General features: G+C 41.8%; 1 protein-coding gene and 1 long non-coding RNA gene across 3 annotated transcripts in view; both read right to left on the bottom strand.

Annotated features, from left to right (window-relative positions):
* Positions 1 to 17,290, bottom strand: part of frmd4a (FERM domain containing 4A) — a 202,863-nt gene that overhangs the window by 163,437 nt on the left and 22,136 nt on the right. The gene's annotated exons all lie outside the window — the stretch shown is intronic.
* On the bottom strand, positions 1,622 to 3,330 carry LOC144016661 (uncharacterized). Of its 2 annotated transcripts, XR_013282959.1 has the most exons (3): positions 2,842 to 3,330; positions 1,895 to 2,138; positions 1,622 to 1,794 (listed from the first exon to the last, which is right to left on the bottom strand). It is a non-coding gene; the product is annotated as an uncharacterized LOC144016661 (long non-coding RNA). The 2 variants fall into 2 exon arrangements; XR_013282958.1 differs by having other exon boundaries at positions 1,895 to 3,330.

Consider the following 17,290-nt stretch of genomic DNA (forward strand, 5'->3'; position numbering starts at 1 on the left):
AATACTGTACGTCAGCTAATGATAATGGCTATCTATGTTCATATTTGTTAGTGCAACTAAACCATGCAACAGAGAACACAGTTATGTTATACGTTTTATAGACATGTGGACCATCTCAAAGGGGGCGAGAGAGACGACGAGGAAGAGAACGCGGTGCCTCGTAACGTACAATTATGTCATCATGGAAAAATAATTCCATTCGAGCATGCATGTGAATGGCTCAAAACATACCTTTGCTTGGAATATGTGGTATTTAGATTACATCGTTTGCTGATATGTTTAGTATATCGTACAAAAATAATGGTGTTAACTGAACTACACACCTGCAACTCAGACTCGTAATTCCCCCCGTGTCTTGTTGCTACTAACCACTCAGAAAAGTGCTGCTTACAAAAACATTTGAAACCCTTTACTCAGATATCGATTTGTCACCATGTTGAACAATTTTACCTAATAAATATCACTAAGCAACTTAATTAGTTTTGATTGAAGATACAACAGCTTCCTTGTACTTCGATGTGCAGGAATTTACATGGCTTTCACAAATAGTCTTGCTCATGTAATAATGTACTTCATTGGCTCAGTGACTTTCAGTTCATTGTTTGGTACCTCATCTGACATACAATTGTTACCTTCTTGCAGAGACTCGTACAGGAAATGACCATGGAGGAACATGAAGATATCCAAGTCCAGCTGATAGACTGACACCAAGAAATACTTTTTGACACATCAGCACCACCATGATTTCCTGTACCTGGATCCCACATCAGCACCACCATGATTTCCTGTACCTGGATCCCACATCAGCACCACCATGATTTCCTGTACCTGGATCCCAGACTGCAGCACCTTGGTGGACTTGTAGCAAATAAGTGACACTTTCCCAGATCCTTGAGGACAATACAAAGGTTTTTTTACCTGGCATATAATTAGTCCATGTCTGACACTTGTTGTTGTAGTTTGTATAACTTGTATATTGTTGTTGTGTGTTAATTTGTACATTTTGAATAACTAAAAAAATACTATTTCCTTTGGCGTCAACATGCAGTGTTCATTCGACACCTAACCTAACACTATTTTACATGACCAGAAATGTAAAACATCAAAAGCCTGGAGAATTATTATAAATGCTTGCAATGACAAGGAATTCTTCATTGGCCAATGAATGTAAGGTACAGTACATGAAAATGAATGAATAAAATAAAGTAAAATAAAAGTCTACATGAAATGAACATATTAACTAAAAAAAAAAAAATGCTGTTAGAATATAATGAGCGACATGAATTGCAGTTGTTCCAGAATTTTACCAATACGCTGTGCATTTCAAAATATGGAAAATAGACATACAGGTTTGGGCCAAAGGTAGTGTTACAGAGCAGGTATGTGTTGTACACAGCTAAAATATCTGATTAACTCAATACCATGATGTTTTTTTTTTGTGTGTGTGTGTGTGTGTGTGTGTGCTGACATTGCCCCCCATTAACATTGCAACATTCCTCAAACTCTCCCGAACACAGTATGATCTGTAACACTACTTTTCGCCTACTCTATGATGTTATTGGGGCAAAATTAAGGAAGGCTTGTCCATTGATTGTGTGAACAGACTGCAGTAAAAATTAAGTCACTTCAATGTTTGCTGGTTTTATTAAGTTTGACATGCTCCTTGACTGCACAAGTACATGTTATGGAGTGAGGGCATGTTCCCACCAACGATGATATCATATTCTTCAAAGGCTTGCTGAGGAAAGTGAGGGAGGAGTCACTCCATGGCTTCAGACACTTGGTCAGCAGGTCCTGTGTAAAACAAGTGGTGCTTGTACATGTGACCATTCCGTATTGCTTCACACAAAAAGTTCATGTAGTGTGCAATGCCGTCCATATGTAAATGACATACCAAGACGTCGGCTGACTTCAGTTTGTTGCAGCTCAGATATGGTAGGTGGAGATACTGGTGGTACAACACCGAAGCCTTCTGGGGTCCTCCATTCAAGTGTCCTCATTCGGGGCATTCCAATATGGCTGCTGACTCTCCCCTTGATATTTTTTTTTCTTGCAGGTCGGTGATGTATTTAAACGGTGCATGAATGCTTGTATACATCAGAATATGGTTCTGGAACCCCTCAAGTTTGGCTGTTGATCTAGTGTGACACAAACAAAAACACAATTATAAAATAAAATAGAATAATTGATGATACTACTATATGTCACCAACTTTCCAACAAAGCCCCCAAAATAGAGGTAAGATCTTTAGTTTTTGGGCCCAAAACATTGTATTAGCTAGATAAAAGTAACTTGACTGCATACTGCATAGAATATGCAAAGGCTGCTTGCTTGTCGAATTTCCGTGGAAAACGTGGCAGCCTGTAAATTCTTGTGCACCCAATTACACAATGGACCAGTACACACTTGAGTGAGAGAGTTCAGACTCTAGCAGTGCTTACGGTACAGCCAGCATTTAAGTCCAGAAAGTTATTCCCTGCCGAAAATTAATTTCGAGAACACTATTTTCACCAACCACAACGAAAATAATTTTCAACTCCTCCACTAATACAGTATGCTTTAGATTCTCTATTGAAGTTATGGGCAAATATACCTCCGAAATCACAGTTACATTACATTACACAATAACTTGCGCATTTACTCTAAATATAACGTGCCAGCGGGAATCTTTTTTTTTTTTCAAAGCAAGTAGCTACATAACGAAATCGTTCGAGTGGTGCGGAGTTGCTAATCAACAGATACAGTGATCGTAAAACAAAGGTACGAACATCGTATTAATTAGTACGGAGTATACTTTTTCTCTCGCTCTCAAAACGTAAACACAAATGGACTCTTACTTACCGGTCAAGTAGAAAGCAGTCGAAGGCACCGGCACATCCCAAACCTAGTCTGTTCCTCATTTCTCTCCATCTGGCAAATGCGGCTACAATATAAACTCTTGTTTTGTCGCGCTGAAATAAAATAAATTCCCAAAGTAAGTGTGATGCTTGATAATGCTCTCTTCGGGGACCGGAAACTCTTCTTCTTCGTGGACATGCGGTCGCCATACAAACCGGAAGTGCGTTCCAAAAACGCGTTAAGAAATGGAGCGCTGAAATTTGTCTTTGACGGCACCCGTAGCAGAAAGATGGCGGCGAAACATGGCAGACACTAGCAGGCGAGGCGCGGACATGTAAGATAATTTGCGATTTCTAGACTAACCGTTATATTTTAAAAAAGTACGTTTATGCGATACAACATATCTTTTTACATACTACTAACACAAACAATTGTTTTTTTTTTCCGAATGATTTATTATTTCACCACTAGATGCCACTGTATAATACTGAGTGTACCTTTAAAGAGTGATTTAAAGCCGTAAAAAGCGGTGACACATGAAACAAAACAAAAGGGATTTACTGTAGGCAAATAAGGAGCAATTATTTGTTTGTGTCTCACAAAGCATTAACCACATGATAAGGAGAACAGGTTGCAACCACAACTTAAGTTACCAAATGAGCTAACAGTTAGATAGCTTCTTCTATTTCTTCATTCTCGTCCTTCTTCTTCTGGCAGTCTGGCTGTCTTGTGGCAGCAAACTGCCTCTCACTGGTCTGGCTTGGTACTTACACCCGACCTCTGGTTTGTAGGAAGCGATTCACACTTAACTGCATATATGCTGTGTTGGTCATTTCAAGTGCATGCTATTTATTTTTTATTTTTTTTTAAGATAAAAATTGCTGTGTGTGCAACCTGCTTAAGTGGACAAATCCCAGCTGCATGTGCTTGTTACCAAGGCAACCGTGTCTGTTTGGCCAGGAAATCTGAGCCAGAGGCTATAGTCAGAGAGCATTAAAATGTGAAACAAATAAAAATCATAGTGTTTTGTCCTTTCAGCTCCTTGGTCTTTACAATGAGGAAGTGATTGTGACAATGAAGGTGCACAGCAAAACTGCAAGTGGCATGCTTGCTCGCTCAATACCTTCTTCCCTATTTTAATTATTTTCAGCCAGAAGTTCTCTGCATTGACCCAGAAAAGGTGGGGGAAAAAATTAACTGTGCTATAATTAACCGCAGTGGACATTTCTGTCCTTTTATGCACAGGACAGCACATCTTTGTTTGAACTGAACACAAATGACATTTCAAACACAACAATGTTCCAGTTGCTAGGGCGCCCCAGGGGACCTTGACAGGTTGTTAATGTATGTCAATGGAATTGTATAAGGTCTCTAGCTGGACTAAAAAAAGAACTAGAAATGAATACAGTCCAATATGACCACAATATATTCCAAACCAGGCATCCTCCAATTTTGTACAATACCGTATAGCTACAGTGGGTAATCTGTTTATAATACAGTTCTGTTCCTGAAGGAGTGATGTAGAACCAATTTGTAAGGAATTCACCGTAGTCTATCACCAACCCACTCGTTAAGCTACATTACAGGAAATCAGGGCATCCAGGCTAACGTTGACTAAAACTGACCATGACTTTCATGAGTCATGGGTGCAAATGGTTCTTGAGCCTCAAAGAAAAAGGGGGAAAAAATGGTAAAATTACAAGATTAAAAAAAACAAAAACAAAAAAAAACCCACAATTACATGAAACAATTTAGATTTAGATTGATTAAACATAATTACAAGCCGTTGTTCTTTAGCATGAAAAAATGTTTTACACAATCACTAACTGTTCATATGACATTGATGACGGTGTTATATTTTCCATTTGTCTAATTCAACTAAAATTACATTAAAGTGACAAAATCTGCATGTTAACACAGGTACAGTATAAGTAGTTTTTTTTTTTTTTTTTTTTTTTTTTATCTTATTTTGGTTTCTTGAATATCATAATGACACCAAGATGGTCATTCTGGCAACAAAGCTAGCTATGGCATCCGTGATCTCCACATGGATGCAGGATAGGGTTGTCAACTGTCCCGTATTAGCCGGGACGCCTCGTATTTTGGGCTAAATCGTTATGTGCCGTACGGGACCTCAAAAGTTCCATAAAACAATTCTCAATTCTTACACGAAATGCAGCAAACGGCATCTTTGCCATTTTTGGACCACGGCTGCTCCCGTAGGTTGACAAGTGACAAGGAAGTTGGTCGTAGCCAATAATATGAGTCGCTGGGTGTGACGTTATGTGGAGATCTTGCAAGGTAAGAAGGCAACTAGAGAGAGAGAGAGAGAGAGACAGACAGACAGACAGACAGACAGACAGAGCAAGGTACTTCCTGGTTCCGTCACAGCTTCATGTCACCTACACTCTAAACGCTGATCTTAAAGGGATAGTTCGGATTTTTTTTACATGAATCTCTATTTCATCCTCACCTCCAGTGTGTACGATCAGCACTGACTTACCCCTGACAGGGTTTGGTGACACGAGTTCTGGTCCGGTGTTGGACGAGAGGAAAATAGTCCAGCAAGCTGGCTGGCGTCACGGAAATAAAAGCGTTTTTCTTCTAAAAACAATTTGTGTTGAAAAGAGTGATACATTTGCACACTAAACTCCTTTTTGAAAAGTCAGACGCCATTACCGCCAGGCACTACTTTTCTGTTTGTTCATATCACTGCGCGGCTCCCCGCATGCAGCTGATTGACGCGCATTAATCTACAAGATGTTTGTCTTTTCGAAGGTGGAAGGCGCGACTACAGGGCGACGCGCAATGATACGAACAGAAACGTAGTAACGAACGGTCATGGCGTCTGACTTTTTTCAGAAAAGAGTATTGTGATGCAAATGTATCACTCTTTTGAACACAAATTGGTTTTAGAAGAAAAACGCTTTTATTTCCGTGACCCCAGCCAGCTTGCTGGACTATTTTCCTCTCGTCCAACACCGGACCAGAACTCGTGTCACAGAACGCTGTCAGGGGTAAGTCAGTGCTGATCGCACACACTGGAGGTGAGGATGAAATAGAGATTCATGTCAAAAAAGCCAAACTATCCCTTTAATACGTCGGCTGCGAACGTATGAGCGGGAGTAATACAAGATGTATTCTTGCACTATTTATGAACAAATACTGCGAGAATTTAGCTTGCTCGCAAGTTTCGCAATCAGCGCTTAACACAGCAAACTGTACTCTACAGGTCCTAGATCAGCTAAAACGGCAATGTCACGAAGCACGCCACCTGTCAATCAATCACAGGCATCAAGCATCGTCACGTGCATTTGCTGTAGCGACTTATACTGCGTAAGTGGCTAGAAAATAGTAATAATAATAATGTGTAGTGTTGTAAGCAGTAAGGATTAAAGGGAATGTACAAACTTTGCATTTCGAATCTAATCAGAATATGAACTGATTTCACACATCATGCTCACAGCACCATGGCACCGTGCCGTGCACTTGTCCCTTATTTCGGGATGAGAAAGTTGGCAACCCTATAAGGCAATGACAACACAAGATGGATGAGATCAGGAACATTCGACCTGCGTGCAGCACGTCCACTCCCCTTGTAGCAAACATTACCTTTCAGGTCGTTATCTTTGCGCCAGCTAACATCAAATGGAAATGAGCCAGCTTGGCCCGTGGCATGTGGTTTCACTTATGAAGCGCATTCAAACAGGGGATCTCCCACAGGAGAATATTCCGTGGTCTACTTCACATCAGAGAACGTATCGCTTTGTGCTGAGAATCGCCACTGGACCATATGATTGTATCACAGCTCGCGCTACACATGCGCTCCCTCGCGCACACAGGCTCGACACAAATCAACGCACATGCACTATATCAGCTCCTCGTTTTCTCTACACATGCACTGATAATGGACAAAATTGGATAAGTGAAGCAGAGGTCTCACAGGGGAAATCTCATTATTCAGCTGACCTGTGATAGCGGCAGTAGCCGTGCGCAGGGAATGAAAAGACTGCACAAACACGAATGCCTTGTTTCTGTTTTGCACATCTCTTGTCCTTGGCTAATGTAGAAGCTGAATAAATAAGACGACTTTAGCTTGGGGTCTCTTTGGGCAGGAGGATGTTTACGGCTCCAACAGAACAGATATTTATTCAAGATGGCTTGAATATGTGTGTATTTCTTTCTTTATTTTTATTTTTTTAACTGAGTCTGGCCTGCCTCAGTGACATACGGCCCAATATATTGCCATTGCACATTACTGCTGACAGTGAATGTTAACCTGGCAGCAAATGCCAGGTTTCCACCACAACACAAACAAACATATATCTGCTGAGACAGAAATAGACTTTATACCTGCCCCCAACCATTACCAATCCCCAATCTTGCACATAGCAACACATAAACAAGAGGGTGCAAGGGATATAGGTAACATTATAATAATAGGACAATATTGCACAGCTCGTCGCATACTGCAATAAGCTACCCTGCAATCCATCCCCTCAGTGTCACCCCTTCCCCCTTTTCTCCTCCTCTTCTACTGGTCTTCGCTGCTCCATCTGGACCCTAAAATGAATCCCTTGTGACGTTTTCCATCATACGCATGTACGCTAACACACCTCGGTCAGAGCGCAGTGATGCATCATCCTTATGTCTTTCTATTCTTGTCTCTTGTGTTCCATCCGAGTTTCTTCTCCCTCATGGTGCCTAATTTGACTAGTGCCTACAGCCTTGTCAAATCCAAAGGCTTCTGTACACATGCGTGTCAACAAATGCATAAAAATAATGTGATTTTTCTCAGGCTCTTTCGTCACAGTGCTGCAATTACGCCGTACAAAGCAGACGGCCATTGGGCTGTGGTAATTAGCCGGCGCTAAACACACGCTGCACTTCCACGGGGGAAACAAGGGGTGTAATTGTACTGATTTATCAATTAAACTACATCACAGCCAGGAAGGGAGATTTAGGGGTTGTCTTATGTATTTTAGAGGCTCGCCAGACTCACCAAGTCAACTGGTTACCTCCACATATTATTGAAAATGTTTTTTATTTTTTTTTATTTTTTTATCGCTTCATTGCGAAAACAAGCGCATCAGCCATGAAGGTAACTTGTCTTGCAGATAAGTGTCAGACGATTACACTGCTCCACTCTTAGACCTTTGAAAAACAATTTGGGATGATGATGTAACCAACATCATTTGCTTTTGAAGTACAAAAGCAAAAATAAAAATTAGTGTTGTTCCGATACCATTTTTTGGCCCCCAATACCGATTCCAATACCCAGCTTTCCAGTATCGGCCGATACCGATACCACACCGATACTTTTTCCTCAACATGAAAAAGCTGTCCTGCCATTGGTTCAGAGCATTCAAGGGCCAATAGGATATCTTAGATCAGCATGCAGTGAACATGTCACATATCAGTGAATGTCGTGCACGAGCAAGACACAAGATGCTGCATCCAAAGTCCTATATTAGCATTGGAATTAATGGTACCGGCATGTTACTTGTGAGTACTCACAAATACCATTACCACTGTGTTAATGCAGTAGCGGCGCCTCTGCCGATACCAGTATCGGTATTGGAACAACACTAAAAAAAAATAAATAAATAGTGTAATTATACAAATTATAATCTAATATATTGTGTTAAATTTTAGTGCTGTCAAAGTTAAAGTGTTAACTAATTAAATAATCACAAAAAATGATCACATGTATTAACACAGATTAATCACACTATTAATTTTGACCCCAGATGATCCTTTTGCTGACAGCAGATGGTTACGTTAAAGGTATACAGCAACAGGTTGTGTTTGAGTAATAAACATAACTACATGCATTAAAGTCAAGTATTTAATAAATGTTTATATAAGACATTCAGAATATTTGTTCTTGTCAAAATATTTTTTTTTCCATTTTAAATTATGCAAGTAATTAAAAGATAGACAGGTAAGGTACTTGGATATTACACACATTATACTTGGATGCAGATATTATTAAAGGGATCGTTCGGCTTTTTTAACTTGAATCTCAATTTGATCCTCACCTCCCGTGTGTGCGATCAGCACTGACTTACCCCTGACAGCGTTCTGTGACACGCGTTCTGGTTCGGCGTTGGACGAGAGGAAAATAGTCCAGCAAGCTGGCTGGGGTCTCGGAAATAAAGCGTTTTTCTTCTAAAAACTATTTGTTTTCAAAAGCGTGATACATTTCCATCACAATACTCTTTTCTGAATAAAGTCAGACGCCATTACCGCCAGCCACTACTTTTCTGTTCGTTCGTTCGTATCACTACGCGGCGCCCTGTAGAACGCTAACTGACGCACTGCAGCCAGCTAGCTGATACTTCCGCCGAAAAGGCAATAAACTCCCTCCCAACCCCCCCCCACACACACACACACACACACACACACAGATATATGATGTTGTGGGTTTGGCGCCGGCCAATTGAATAAATGAATTAATTGGCGATTTAAGTTGTCAATTGAATATGATTTGCTCCAGAGTCACTTTCAAAGAACCCACCATACCCCCCCATTGCCGATTTCAGCAAGACAAGAAATAATGTTTAAAATGTACTGTAATTCTTTATCCTTTGTGTATTTTGACTGAAAAATATCAGATATATTTTCTTAAGTCACATGGGAAATTTTGAAATATTTGCGTTTGTTTGATAGTGCAACTACAATTGGGGAATATCTGTAAGAGAAACAATAGGTCGCATCAATAGGAATGACAAACACACAACGACTCACGTGGATTGGATGATCACAAGCTCACAACAACAAGATAGAGGAGCAGTACGGCAAAAGAGGGACGGAATATTCATCGTTATCCGTGGCATGTGCCCAGACTCGGGGGACCCATATGTCAATGTGCAACCCTGTCAGAGCATTACAGCTAAATCAATGCCACTCGAGAGGGAACTGCTGTGGACTCTCATTCGCCAGAGTTACTCTTGCTCCGCTCCGAACAACACCGATCGACTCGTGGGTGCCTGTTAACAATCAAGGGTCAATACACAGCGAGCTGGTAAAGTGCATTGTCTGGAACAAAGATGATTTGCAAATTTCATGTGGACACATCCATGTTTCATTGTGCATTAACATAATTCACTCTCGTCTGTTTTTATTTTTTGGAAGTGTCCTACTCTACAGTGGGTCATTGGCAAAGGCAAAAGAGCAATCTAATTCCAATAATTAACAGTGGATCTATGGGACATATATCTGTGAGATTAAAGTAATACGCCATGGGTGATAATGGCTGCTTGAATCAATTAACTAAATATACACTATATCAATCCTGTTCAGGGCCGGAGGTAAGTAGGAAAATGGTTTAATCTTCGCAGTGAATGTGATAGGCAGTGATATCTTCAAAATACTGAGCACCTTGAGCATGTGAAGTCTAGTTGAGGTGTGGGCCTCCAGCGGGAGCTTTCAATGAGATTTTATGCAATTTTACAGTTCCTGAAGGTTGACTCATGGAAAATTAGTCTGTGGTACAGTGGAACCTTAAAAAAATTTGGTAACCATGTGAGGATTTTCAAAATACGAGCTGTCATTTGGCCTTTTTTTTTGTTTTCTCGTTTTTTTTTTTTTTGCTTTGACTTTAGCGTAAACACTTTATAACAAACAGGAGTTTGGCACCTAGTAAACCAGTGAGAGTGGAAAAAGAGGCATCAAGCTGTTAAATACACTCCCAGTAGAAAAAAAAACAAAAAACAAAACAACGCAAACACACAATGCAAATGCCACCGATGGCCTAACGAATAACATTGATAACTGCAGTGTTATAATCCTTAAATTAAGAGATCATTGAACAAAAATGTTACATCAACACATGTATAAAGGCAATGTAACAAATAACAATACTCACAGGCATATTTTCTTCTGCAGAAAACTACTAATACTAATATTACAATAGTTTGCAGAGTCACTTACAGTAGATGTTAAACATCTTCTTTGCTTGTGTCCAAATTACTGTTTTACAGTGCCCCCATGTGGCCAGGTCGTATACACCTGAAGGAGCCTCAATGAATTAATCATAATGCACCTACTGTTTAATTTTTACATTATATTTAAATGTGGTATTACTATACGCTGTATAAAGTAATATTCTGAGTACTATTTTCCTTAATTAAAAAAACAAAACATTAAAAGGGACAGTTTTAGGATTTATACCCTCTAGTGGTGAACTACTAATTCATTCATTTAAAATAAACACAATAATGTTAAAGCTACTCTATGTAGGATTTCCCAAAAAAATATCTTAACAATAGCCTTTTTATTTGACCATTTATGACTGAAACATATTGTAATTAGTAGATCAACATCTTAGCTGTTCACAATGGGTACTCCTACAAGCCTCTGGCCAATATTATTTAGGAAGCGTCCGGTCCGAATCCTTCGAATTTCCCGCCCTCTGTCTGCGGGATGTGACGTCATGCACGTTCTCGTCAGTTGTTTCCTGTCGCGCGAAGACGGAACTAGTACAGATTTTCGCTGCCCCAGACACCCGCTGTTACTCCGCGGAAGGCTGCTCAAAAAAAAAAAAAATGAAAACAATGTCAAGTGCCAAGAAAAAAAAAAAATCTAAACTTGATAGTGACCGACGTCGGGCAAGACCGAGAGTGAACATTGGTTTGACATTTCAGCGGTGGAGAGAGTTGAGATCGGACTTGGATTAGAAAAGTGATTCACAGCTGGCTTTCTTTCTACCCCAAAAGGTAAGAAGCGAGTATCTTGACATTTAGAAACAAATGTGTTGTTTTCATATAGCAGTAACCTCAAGATCGATCACTTCTCGGTCGTAACTATTGGGGTGAAAGTGAGGTGGACGGCAACATTTAGCGTGAAAGGAGCGGCAAAGTTGAATGTAATAGAACAGAATGACTTTATGAAGAACAGACGTTCCATTTCAATGCGTTTCAATCAGGCTAAATGTTGCCTTATTTTCCTCAGTGAAAACACCCTATTGTAGCTACATTATGCTAACGGAATGTGAACGGTACTACTGAATAGGCGATAACATTCACGGCCGTATCACACTAAGTAGTGAATGGGTCTATATGTTTTTCACAATCAGCAATTTCCATAAATGACAGCCCACCTTTCGGCTAATGCACGATGACGCTAGCCTGGAGGCGACATACACTAATAATGACTAGAATCAGGTTGACGTCCGTCGAGCGGGGTGACTACAATATGTAACTGCATATTAACATCGGAATGAGGTCCAATTAATTGACGTAATTTGCACATCGTTTTGGAGTACAGCACAGGACTGGACTTCGACCGACTAAAGCAATATGATCTGCACGTCCCGTCGACATCGATTGTTTAGTGAGGATTGAGAGTCTCATCCCGTGAAGTGGCCAGCTTTGTATAACATTATAAAACTTATTACCTCTAAAAACATAGTTTAATTGGATATGAAGAGCCCAGTCTTCAATATTGAGGTCGTGCACGTACGAGTGCGCGCAGCGTGTACGAGCGTGCAGTTTGTTTTCGGCCACAGGTGGCAGTAGAGATTTGAAATTTTAAATCTTACATATAGCTGCTTTAATATGCTAAAAAAATTACATCAATGTGCATTTTTTTTTAAATATAATTATAGATCTAGTAATTGTTATATGTTTCATCAAAGGGTAAGTACTGCAATTTTCTTTTCTTCTAGTTTAACTGAGATCTTATTTTTGCAATTGCGTAACAGTTAATAATGTCAACTAAATTCAGCCAATAAAGTTTATTTTGATGGCAACATTTTGAAGTTGGGACAAATTTGCTCAATTTCAATTATTTGTTGAGTGAAAAAAATACTGTAAAAGTGTCCCAAAATGTATTGCGTTCAATTGATACAGTTCTACTGTATACTGGAATGACTTTGGCCCATTCATGCAGCCAAGGGTTCATGTCTGACAGAGTTGCCGGGGGGACAGCAAGTCTGACATCCAATCTAAAGTTCAATTAAACAGCAGTTGAAGAAAACACGTTGCGCAGACGCGGGTGTGATATGCATATATGGAGATGTGGTCCAAATTTGCTACGTGTGGGTTCTCTGGCAGGCCTGGAGGTGGTTAAAAAAGAGAGAGGGAAAGCCCGTCTGCTCCTCCCTCACACCTCACCACCACCACTACCACCAGCGCTGTCGCTCGCAGCGAGGAACATCTTATCTCACAAGTGCAGAGACACAGAGAATTAGAGCGAGGGAGACGGATGGGAGAATGAAATGTGAGCGAGAGGAAGGGCATGCGGGACCCAGGGAGTGGGCGAGAAAGAGAGAGAGTGGCAGAGATGGAAAAAGAGAGAGAATATTTAATCAAGCTCATTTCCATAACTTTCATCATCCAAGGAGTCTTTGTGTCTTTACTTCTTTTGACTAAAAAAACAAAACAAAAAAAACAAACATTAAAAACTAATTTGACTGATATTCAACACTCACAAAAGTGCATTTAATATCTACATGCTGCATGAGAAATGTGTATCAATGCTATGAAGTTGATATTTCAATGCACAAGCCGGACCTACAGAAGGATAAAATGCCCTCCTATTCATCTTAAGCTACAGCACACACATGCCCCATGCTATGAAGTCACTCCAGAGTGGTAGCCTGGCAACCGTCGCCACGGGCAACCAGCATTCACTGCAGACAGCACACTGAGCTTTGCACAGAGGGAGAGTAAGAGAATAGATAAATCTTTATAAAACATAACTTGTATACAAATACATATACATAGAGGACATTATGTCAACAATCTTTCGAAAGCCATCTTCTTTATCATCATCAATCATGACATTGTTGTGGCGAGAAGCTACGTTTGCATCGCCCCTCCAGAGATTTGACCTATTTCAGGACTTCTGACACATGTTCTGTAGACTCAGATAAAATATTAACACACCATAATCAACTGCAGAAACACAGTAAAAGCAAGCAGGCTAAAGGCTATTCATTTCCTTTACGATCTCTGGGTTCAAAAAGAAACTGCATTCAAAGCATGTGTAATTAATAGCAAGGAGAACATGTATCCAGTGTTGATAAAATCCATCCATCTGATCCTGATATGTAAAATAACACCCCACATACACATAAACACACAAGAATCAAGATGCCATGAAGATGCTGATAAGTGGAGGATTTACTATTTTTACTGTATTTACTTATCATAAAACTTTATGATATCGCTCAAGATAAAGAAAACAGGTTGTGCTGAAATGCAGTTGTAGTGCTGAATGTGAATGTGTATTAACGAATACGACCTAAAGGTGAACATATTGTATGTTGGTGCTGATCTTACAACGTGTGTGAGACGAGTGACAAAATGAAAGGTTAAGAAGGCTGCATGTTAAAGCAACACTAGGGAACTGTCAGTTTTTGTTGATTTTTACGGCACCATATGGACAAAAGTGGTAGTGTTTTACCAGAAGGAAAACAACATTGCCCAATAGGGCAGTTTACAATTCCGCCCAAACCAGTACTATTTTTAGAACAATGCATGGGCGTGGCCAGTTTTCGGACAAGAAACACAGGCAGTCGACTGAGGGAGGGTATTCGTTTGAGGCAAAACTTGTTAAATTAACTGATTCGCTATTTCACCATAAACATACTTAACAGACGTATTATGGTTACAACAAACCTTTGCTGCTTTGGTGTCTGCCGCTATGTGATTGGCGTTGTTGTGACTGGGATCAAATGAAGGGAGTTTCCAGAGTGATGTCTACGCTGGGTTCAAGCATGTACAATTAAATGGCAGTGATTTACGCAAAAAATGTCACAGAAGACAACTATATGTGCTCTCTACATTTTGTCGGTGGAAATGGGCCAGGAGCTGAAAATCCAGAACCAATTTGAGCGATTGCAAGTATGTTTATCGTCTGCTTTTTAGCTTTAGCCTTGCGAACTGCCTGCCTACAAGATGCTAGCTAGCTAGCTACTATACATCATGGTGTAATTGCACAAAAAATACCTTGAGTTTAACCTAAGGAAGCCACTGCTGCTTAGATGTGAAAACTAATATAAAGTATCAGCGCTATAAAACCTTATACCTACAACATACTAGTTGATCAGTGTCACTAAGCTGTGAGCGGTCACTGTGTCACCACACCACTTTAACAAAAGTAACAGCCCCAAGGTAGGCTTAAAATCTTCAGATGAAAATCGTGACTTCAATGTGTTTCGTTTTTGTGAAAATTAGCAACCAATAGTGCAGCACTATAGACCCTTCCAGCTGACGTCACCGCTTAGCTCCCGCTGCGCCTCTCGGAGGGCAAACATCCCATAACAAATGAATGTAGAGAGTTTGATTTTCGGAGAGCGTTTTCGTTCAAAGGTGGGAAATATCTCAAGTGTCACAAAAAATGTCCCAAGAGGACACTACATTACTGCGCCTCATTGAAACCAGTCGTTTGGAGCCCCTAGCTACAAAAAGAAAAGAAAAAAAAAAGAAAAGAAAAAAAAGGCGTTTGCTAGGGGTCGAAGTGGAAGCCTAAGGTATGTCGTTTTTGGTTGAAACAGCATGCCAATCACTACTTTCATGGTGAAAATTGTCATTCATTCATTTGTTTGTGTCCGCTTGTGTTGTCTTGTTGTATATCAAAGTCTTCGAGCTATCTTAGCTTGCTAGCTGCTAACAAACACGCACAGTTTGTTAGCAGCGACTGCACGTCGTTTACTACACATTCCTCAGCAGAAATCAAGCCTGAGTTAAAGCTTCATGTCCAAGGGGAGGGGTGAGTTGGGGCGGGGAGCCATCAGAGGGGATGGACTGCAGTGCCTGGCAGCGCTGTGGTCCCCCCCATCTGTGTCCCTGCCCCACTACTTTGTCCCTCCATTTCCTTTTTTAATGCACCACACATATACATATTCATTTTTTGGGGGGGATGCGGGTGTGTCGGAGTAGCTTAAATTTTTTCCCTCTGCTCCGACTCACCTGCTCCCAATTTTAATGCACCACACGCACACACTTGTATATACACTGGGTGGGGCCACATTCACGGTGTAAGGGTAGAGCTCGCCAGTCGGCGAGCTGGCGGACTCAGTAACAGGGTTAGGTGTCACTAGTACGCTGGCGTGACGACCGGGGCCTCTCCCCACCGGGCTCGGTGTTCTGGTGTTCCGCCTTTTCCCCTGGTGCTTCCTCCTCTGCTTCCCCCCTCCCGCCGCTGTGCTACTCTCGCACGGCTGGAGGTGGGGTGGGCACGTTTTCCCTCTCTGCGCTGCTGCCCGGTGCCGGTTTCCGGGGGTGGGGGGGGGGCTCGCGGGGGGCTGGGTTCGCGGGGGGGGCTTGTTTGGGGGGGGTGGAGGTATGGGTGGGTGGGGGGTTGGGTGTTGTGGGTCGGGGTGTGTTCGGGGGTTTGGGGGCCGGGGGTGGCGGGGCCTGGGTCGTGGCGGGTGGCGGGTTTGGGTGGGGTGCGGGGGGGGTCGTGGGGGGTCGTGGGGGGATGGGGGCTGGGGACCGGTGGGGCGCTGTGGGGGCCCGCTGGGCCTCGTTCTGCGGCCTTGGGCTCGGGGGTGTGGGCCGGGGCTGGGGCGGGGGTGTTCCGGGCGTCTGGGTCGGCTCGCCGACCGGTGTCCGCTCGGGTGGCTTGGGGGTGGCCTTGGTGCTGCCGCGGCCTGGGGATTTCGGGGGGGTGGGGGGGTTGCGGTGCTCGCTTTGCTGGACCGCGGTTGACGGCTTCTTTCTTTGGTGGTGGTCCTTATGCATGCCAGATCCGTCGCACCAGCATCTACTGAAACTCAACAGAAGTAGCCTCTCCCTCCCACAGCCCCTTGAATCAGTGGGTGCTGGTGTCTGTGGATCTCACTTTGCTTTATCTATCCTTCCCTCCTTCCTCTCTTTAGTTTTTCCTCTGGTCACTTGAGATCTCAATTTATTGGAAGTTTGAGGTTTCTGGGGTTGGCATAAGACTCTGGTTTTGTAACCACGCAGGAGGGGTTTTGTTGGTGCTGGATTTCACTTTGATGGATTGGATGTACTGGCTTCTATGGATCTCACTCTGCCTTATCGATCCTTCCCTCCTTCCTCTCTTTAGTTTTTCCTCTGGTCTCTTGAGATCTCGCTAAATTTGCTGGAATTTAGAGGCTTCCGGGGTTGGCGTAAGACTTTGATTTTGTAATCATGGGGAAGGCAGGAAGTGTTTGGTCGGTGCTGGATTTCACTTTGATTTATCTTTCTTTTCTCTTTATTTTTTTCTGACCTTTTCTCTGGTCTCCTGACCATTTAAACCTCACGACTCTGGCAAGATTCTGAAGTACCTGGTTAAGGCGAAGGGTAATGGGATATTTATAAGGCTTTAGGTGAATTAATGAGTATAAATTTATACGTATTTGCACGCACACGCACGCACGCACGCACGCAAACGCACACACGCAAACACACGCACACACACACACAAAATAAATTTTTTTTTTTTTAAAAATAAAAAAAAAGAGCAATGATGATAAGACGTTGAATCGGTAAGA

The sequence above is a fragment of the Festucalex cinctus genome, chromosome 3 (genome assembly GCF_051991245.1).
Source record: "Festucalex cinctus isolate MCC-2025b chromosome 3, RoL_Fcin_1.0, whole genome shotgun sequence".
Lineage (NCBI taxonomy): Eukaryota > Metazoa > Chordata > Actinopteri > Syngnathiformes > Syngnathidae > Festucalex > Festucalex cinctus.